Below are 8850 nucleotides of genomic sequence, written 5' to 3'. Positions count from 1 at the left end.
CAACTTATTAGACATAGCATTACAAAAATAAAACTTTAAAGGCTTATCAAAAAAAAAAAAAAAAACAATTTAATTTTCTGTAGAGTTTTTTATGTTTTTTGGGGGACATGAACAAAAATTAAGAAAAAATTTTTTTTTGCTGAAATTCTGCAAAGCCTTAAAATTATCAATATTTTAGAATTCATCACCACCAAATTTATTATATGTTTGAATGGAATATTCTAAAACTGAACTTTTTAGTTAAAAAAATATTTTTCACTTGACCTTGTTAAGTGACGACTTGATGAAAATTCGCAATAAAAGATCGCATGCTAAAAATCAGATTGTGCATGATATTGAACTCGATCACGTAACAAACATACAAGTAGATATCGTTCTAAGAATAATGTCATAAATTACATTGTACTTACAATGTTAGACTAATATATCAAGAGCCCATAATCGTTAAATTGTTACAATTAATGCGATTAATTTGAGAATTAAACATCATCACTTTTGCACTTGAAGTACTAAGCAATGCGATTTATAACAATTAATTTGCAATAATAATTAGAATTAGATTATTATTTCTTTCTTCAAAATAAGAACAAATTTTTGAAAACAAGAAAAATATTATAAATATGATGGATCATTCGAGTTTTCATGTTGTTCACTTCTATTGTGTGTGTTTCCATTACTTACATATTAATTTGATAATTAATGATATAACTGTTCAAATATTAATGATAAATTATTCAAACGAACTAAATTTATGTAAATTGCACAAAAACGTTTTTCGTAGAAATTAGAAAATAATTAACACAATTTCATAACGGCATAGATCGAAGACATAAAAGCTTAGTTTGTAGTAAAATATGTTTTGTATCTAGCTAAATATAGTTATAAGTATATAAAGATTTCGAGACAAATCGAGAAAATTGTTAGTTGTATCAAGGGTGTTTTCGAATCGGACAGATGCATTTATCCTGATATGATTAAGCCTACATTTCTCTTAACAGTCGAAAAAATTACGATATATGGTAAGGAACATTAGGTATTTTGGAAATAACTCACTAAACAGTAGTTTTAGATCTATTCTCGTAAAAGTCAAATTCTAATATGAAGGTTTCAGATGCTTTATCTAAAAAAATTCTCATTTATTTCCATAAAAGTCTAATTTATTTTTTGTAACTAGATTTTGAATGGGTTTATTAACTTTCCGTAGGGTAATTTATAGTAATCGCAAAAAATGAAAATGATAATTTTTATATATCTTTACGTTTGCAAGTTTTCTGAATATTTTGGCAAAATGTATGTGTGTGTGCGTATAAAACTTTTCGTCGACGTTTTCAGAGAAACACCGATCAACCGATTGAATAATCAAAAAACATTCGATTCGTATTGACTCTCAATAAAAATAAGCTAACAAAATGCCATTTGACGGTCAAAAATGTTAATTGGACATACGTACATCAAATTATCAGATATTTTATAGAGATTTTAATAATGTGTACACATTTTGTGTAATTTTTTTGGGTTCCATACGGTACGGAAAGTTCCAGCAATTTGCCTTAAGGCGCAATGCCATGCACCCCACTAGTTTTTTTACTATAAATGTGAAATTTTCAGGACCCGCCTAAGAATTATAGGTAAGTTGGCGATAAGAGCACATTACGACGCCTGCAGTTTCTTTCTTGTATCCCAAAGGTACAATGATTTGGTGCCATATATCTTCTCAAATGCGAGATGCACTTACAGCCAGACAGTTTACAACGGGTCAGAACAGAAGTCGAGATAACAACAAAACTTTAGAAAATGTATATAAATTAAACATTTGTAGTTAACTTTTGTAAATTTTATTCTTGGCCCGAGTATATCTATCAATGATTATCGAGAGTAATATATAATTGTCTTATACTCGCATATAAATTAGTATCTGCAGATTCTAAATAAAGCATCAAAAATTTTGATATTTTTGTACGAAGTATAGGGTAGAACAGGGCTTAAAGGTATTCGAGCGAAAAGGTCTACCACCGATATCTCAAAAACAGTCAAGTTAGAATTTGTTTAATATTTAAAAGTAGATGGCAAAAAAATGAATAATTAGTTATCACCTTGGTCCTTATGATGCCTCTATCAGGAGATAAACGGCAATTTTCTTTCGTTGTTAGGTTTTTTAATTATAAGCACTGTTGCTTAGTTTACAAGACCTTATTATAGTTTTAAGTATACGCTATATAATTATTTGAGAGTTATTTTTGCACTAGCCCCTATAAAAGCTATATATGAGTAGGGTAAAAGGGTCCAAGTGGACCTTTATCTTGTCAAAGGTGTAAAAAAATTAAAAAAATGTATGAAAATAAATTAAGTTAAAATTAGTAATTTTGCAAGAGGTAAATTAATAGTTATTCAAAAAGAAACAGATCAAGGTTGTATGCAGTGTTACATTTGCAAAAAATGCCCATACAATTTATTATTTGCATTGGTTAAATATTGTAACTATTATTTCACAAAATTCTTTTAAAATTAAATATAAAACATTGGAATAGTTTGCACTCTAGCTGTATTTAATTCCGTCTATGGGGTGAAAAGAACCAGGTGAATTTTAAAAAGTTGTAAAAAAAACGAATTAGCTAGGAGTTCTACTGAACATGAATAATTGTGTGTGCGATATGTTTTTCGTTTTGATGTAGTTGGTTTGGTTTTCAAAGTATAATTGCCAAAAGTCAAATTGATCCTTTGTGCCCCTCACTACCATATAATAATACGTGCAACAGACTATTTACGAATACATAAGGTTTATGAAATTTAGTTGTATGAAAATTACCCTTAGTCAAACACAAGAAGATAGTTTGTTCTGAAACTGAGAAACTCAGAAAATACTTAATATTTTAGTTATGTATTTAAGGATTTTTTTAAAAAAAATGAGGTAGTTTATTGTCAAATAGGGTAAATTAAAAATATGTACAAATTCTTTACGAAGAGAATTAGAAAAAATAATAATTTAATGCTTTTTTTCAAGATTGGCTTGTATACATATCCCATGTAGAAATTAATATCGGTACAATATATTACCAATATCGGTTTTCTGTGGCCGTGATTACCTATATTGCAAAAATATCGGCGAACGTCGGTTCTGTGATGATGTCAACTAATCGATCAGGCCAACGTCAGCCGATATTGAGGCAATAATCTCTATAAATGGCCTTGTCCAATATTGGTCTCAAACTAAAATAGAAATATTGATGCAATATTTTTTATCATCGGCTAATAAATATTGTCCTCAAACTAAAATAGAAATATTGATGCAATATTTTTTATCATCGGCTAATAAATATTGTCCTCAAATAGAAGAATAAATATTGATGCAATATTTTTTTATCATCGACTGATAAATATTGTCCTCAAACTAAAATAGAAATATTGATGCAATATTTTTTTATCATAGGCTGATAAATATTGTCCTCAAACTAAAATTGAAATATTGATGCAATATTTTTATCATCGGCTAATAAATATTGTCCTCAAACTAAAATATAAATATTGATGCAATATTTCTTATCATCGGCTGATAAATATTGTTCTCAAACTAAAATATAAATATTGATGCAATATTTTTTTATTATCGGCTAATAAATATTGTCCTTCTCTAGAAAAATAAATATGATGTAATATTTTTTATCATCAATATTGTAAGTAAATATTGTACTCAAATTTAAAATATTGATGCAACATTTTTTATAATTCACTATTAAATATTGTTATTATTATTTAATTAACTTCTCGAAAAAGAAGTTTGTTTTGTGAAAAAATCTGATTTGCTAATTAAATATTTTGTCGAAGTGGAATGAGATCAAAGATCTATATATTCACATATATCCTATGCTACAATCTAAACGGTAAAGGATACTTAAAAGGTTTATTCAGCCGAAAAATGCAGAATAAAATTACGAATAAAATGATATATAATTCGACATGTGTATTCATATATTTTTCTTGAAATTTTCCAATTTTTTTAAAATTTTGGCACTGCAACTCGCCTATAGGCCAAACCGTTTAAAATACCAAGTTCTGATATGTGGAAGAAAAACTAAGAATTTTGAGACGATTCTAACGATGTATAATACTTTATACGGTTTCTTTATGAAAATCTCAAATGTTGAGAATAGTATAAAAATTCAGTTTTCCTTTCATTATAAAAAAGTTATAAATGTTACAGGGTAATTTGTTTTAAATACTGTCCGATATATATAAAACTAATTGAAAACTTTAATTGTATTTACTCATGCAATTATAAAATAAAAAAATAATAATAAAGGGACTGGGATTTGAACCCCAAAATCAAAATTAAAACGCTGTGATGTTAACCATTACACCACCAAGATATATAATGGTATTGTAGCAACTCACTATCTTGTATTGCAGGTATAGGATTCTAGAACTTTCTAGACTGCTATGCATGAGCATGACTCATGATGCCACAAGCCCACAAGTAACGCCGTGCGTGTCAAAATCACGGCGTCCTTAATGCAAAATTCTTAATTATAGTATGTTTTAAGATACTAGTTTTGCTGGAAATAATCAAATAATATTTTCAATTATGTGTAATGTGTAATAGTGTTATAGTGTTCATTGTTTTCTAATGTGTGTAATGTGCATTGGCGCGAAATATATACCACAAACAAGTTTAGTTAACAATTGTTTAGTAAGCATTGTCTCTGAAAAATATACAATATTTCATTTCTTTGTTGTTACTTTGGATTAAAATACAAAGGTTTGAAAGTTCAACTTAATTTTACGTCATCTGATTTGATTTGGGATGGATAGATTAAGTAATAAGTTATGTATATCTAACATAACCTTAGTTTTAATAGACGAATTCTTTTTACTATTGGTGAGTATAATACTTAATTATGCGTTTATGCATTGTAACTAATAGCTATTTATTTTTAGAATAATTACTGCTAACTACATTATTATTAGTATCTCTAATAAATAATCGGAAACTAGCTATTCGAAATGTCAAAATTTGCAAGTTTTCAATAAAAATGGTAAGAAAAGCAAGATAATTTTATTTTTCTCACAAAGGATTTTTATATTGATCAGGAGTTTAAACACATTGAGAAATCAGTTGTACATATTACGTGAAATATAATAAAATATAACATAATAAAATATAACATAACCTAATCTTTTTGAGTGAAGACATATCTGAACTTTCATATTTATAAAAGGTAAGACAATACTTGTTATAATATAATTATATGTCTCTGCATTTAAAACATATTCTTATTTATTTTCAGGTAATATTGTTGTAAGCGCAGAAAATAGAGAAACTGGTTTGCTTAGTAGTAAAATGTTATCGAAAAGTTTTTCATCAAAAGTTTGTAACTAAATAAGTTGTAGAAAGGAAAGATATAAATTTTGACAGAATAGTCATAATGTTTGATTATGATAAATGCAATGTGGAATGTCAATAAATCTGTACATTTGCATAGCAAGATTCTAGACTATGATATGAAGTCATTATTTTTTAAGGTAAAAGTAGAGTCAAGTACATTTTACAATCTCATTTTAACGTTTTCATAAATTATTCATATTGATAATATATAATGATATATTATAAATTTATTAACAAGGAATACGAGGTTTCAGATGACAATACAAACTTGGACAAAAATTTTGGGGTTATGATTGAAAAAGTTTCCCAGTCACTGTTCTAGACGATAAGATAATCATATCTAAATCATTTCTAAAGGAAAGAGTTAAGTCAATCCTATTTTACAATCTCATTTCAATGCTTTCATAAATATTTCATATTGAATAATAGATATAATAAACAAGGAATACAAGTTTTAAATGACAATGCAAACTTGGTCAAAAATATTTTGGGGTTATGATTGAAAAAATTTCCCAATCACTGTTCTAGACGATAAAATAAATTTCATAACCTCATTTCAATGCTTTCATAAATATTTCATATTGAATAATAGATATAATAAACAAGGAATACAAGTTTTAAATGACAATGCAAACTTGGTCAAAAATATTTTGGGGTTATGATTGAAAAAATTTCCCAATCACTGTTCTAGACGATAAAATAAATTTCATAACCTCATTTCAATGCTTTCATAAATATTTCATAATGAATAATATTTATATTAACAATGAATACAATATGTTCAGATGATGTACAGTGTTTTATCGAATGACGATGTTATAAATAGTTAAATTAATTTAATTTTGTTGCTGTTATTCGATTTAAATTGAGTATATATGTATGTCTATCTGTATGTAAGTAGATGTGTATGTATGTGTATACGTATGTATATATATGTGTATATATCTGTGTGTATATGTATATAGATATAAATATACAAGTTATGAATTAGCAAACAATATTATAAAACTGTATAAAGCCGATTGGCGTATAAATAAATAAATAAATAAATAATTTACTTGATATATATCAAATGTAATGTAGGTTTCCCAATGACTGTTCTAGATGATGAAATAAATATTTCATAATGGATAATAAATATATTAACAACGAATAAAATATGTTCAGGTGCTGTACAATATTTTATCGAGTGACGATGTTGTAAATAGGAAAGTTAATTTGCCTTTGTTATTGTTATAAAAAAAAAAATACTTGATATGTATTAATAAATATCCATTAAAAAATAATCAATATTCATGACACTTTTGTGTTTTATGAATAATCATATTTTTAATGCAGTTATATATTTGTATCATTGTTTATATTTAATAAATGAATTTCCACAAAAACATTTTTAATAAATTTACGTTAATGTTCATTTCAGGTGTTTTATTGTTAAATAAATGATATTGATTTATGCGTTATATTATTTCAACTTCAAATTTTCAAATATTTGTGTAATATTTCAACATCAGTTATAAGTTTCAGAATAATTCAATAATTAATAATTCTAAATGTTTACCAGCTCTCTGTCTAATTGTATATTACCTTACCAACATTCAACAATTCGTAGGCAACATTGGTTCCAAATTTCCAAATATAGACCAATATAGACCAATTGTTGGTTTACCTATATGGCCTCAATATAAAAAATGTTCAATTTTTATGACCAGCCGATATTGGTTTCAAATTTGACCAATGTAGATTTTATATTGCTTGTAGATTCAGACCATATTAATTTCTACATGGGATACAGGATTCTAATTTGATAAATTGTATAGAAATCTATTGAAATTTATAGAATTTGTTTTCATTATTGAATCATTATGTTAAAATACATCAGTAAAATTTACATATTTAAAGTAAAATGCAGAAAAGACTTTGACTTTGTGAATTTGTCTTGTCATTTCTATGTCAGAAAAATAATGAGCAAAATATTATTGATTACATTATGAATTTGATCACTCTTATTTACACATTTAAATATATTTATATTGAGAAAATGATATAAAATTTATTTATTTGTGCAATAATAATATTCTGAAATAATTTTTAGAAAAATTATCAATATCTTGGGAAGCAATGCATAAGATACGGGAGTTACAGGACTCTATTGTTGAAAATCTTATGTTATTATAATAAATACATCATTTGCATTTGGATTTTGTTGTTATTATAAAAAAATGTCGAATGAATTAATTTTAACTAAACTTAATGCATCTTTAAATACATGGAATAGGAATATAAATAAATGAATTAATAAACAATTATTATTTTGTTTAGTTTCCTATTCACGCCCTTGTACTATTATTTAATTGATTAAATTAAAAGTTTTTTTTCAAAATTTCTGAATAGTTTGGCTCTGTGCTTATGTCTGGCTAAAGGTAATACATTTTCGAATGCAAAGAACAAACGCAAGAAAACAATGGCTTTTCCGACACCATGATGTTAAAAGCAATAACTTCAAATATCGAACATACTTCGAACAACTACTCCTAAGGGAATTGTCTATGGGGATATGGCTATGGACAATCTACAGATTACGCGAGAATATATATATATATATATATATATATATATATATATATATACATATATATATATATATATATATATATAGAAATATATTCCTAAAACACTACAAAAATAATCTGTGTTTTTTATCTATATCCTCCTTACTTTAATGCTTCTTGTCTATGTCAAAATTTATGTGTTAAATATAAATTACCACTCGTTGACTTAACCAATCGTCAATTAGCAGACATTTCTAAATATACATGAGACCCCGAAGTCGAAGTTACAAAAAGACACATCGGAAAGATTTGTATTTAAAAAACTTTGTCATGTGTCACGTCACATGCTGAAGTTGACAGTTCAACTCATGAAGAAATGAAATGTGTAATATTTATTAGACACTAAAACAATCCCAATTAATGTAAACATTAATTAACTAGGAAATGTGATGTGACCCAAGACATAAATATTAAGCGGTTACTGTTCTAAATATAAAACAGAAATATGTATATATAATAAGAAGGCTGAAAGCAGAAACTTGGAATAAATAGTTTATTTACATAGTTTCAATGAGATTGTCATGACTGAACATTTTAGAGGAACAAGTGAAATAGATTTATTACTTTTCCATCTTGTCAGTTTCCAATAGAAATAATTTTCAGATGATCAACGTATTTTCAAGTAATAATGGGTTGTACTGCCATAGGGTCCATAAGTTAAACTTCAACTCGATCCAAGAAAAAATAGTGTGAGAGGTTTCCTATTGCCATTTCACACCGCAGTGCCCGAAAATGGAAATATATTTTTGATCCATATTTTCAAGTTAAAATGGACATCGCTACTGCACGATATCCAGAGCGAGATTTGAACTTACGATCCCGTCTATTTTCAAATGGTCAGAATATTTTTAATGGGAT

The 8850-nt window shown here is 26.5% G+C and overlaps 1 long non-coding RNA gene across 1 annotated transcript; it reads left to right on the top strand.

Annotated features, from left to right (window-relative positions):
* Positions 1 to 5010: 5010 nt before the first annotated feature.
* LOC113369761 lies at positions 5011 to 5319 on the top strand. Its single transcript, XR_003366544.1, has 3 exons — positions 5011 to 5030; positions 5086 to 5213; positions 5283 to 5319. It is a non-coding gene; the product is annotated as an uncharacterized LOC113369761 (long non-coding RNA).
* The last annotated feature ends 3531 nt before the right edge of the window (positions 5320 to 8850 follow it).

The sequence above is a fragment of the Ctenocephalides felis genome, unplaced genomic scaffold (genome assembly GCF_003426905.1).
Source record: "Ctenocephalides felis isolate EL2017-DRISC unplaced genomic scaffold, ASM342690v1 CF-g0.4_SCAFFOLD_01492, whole genome shotgun sequence".
Lineage (NCBI taxonomy): Eukaryota > Metazoa > Arthropoda > Insecta > Siphonaptera > Pulicidae > Ctenocephalides > Ctenocephalides felis.
This window is presented reverse-complemented; position numbering and strand designations above follow the sequence as displayed.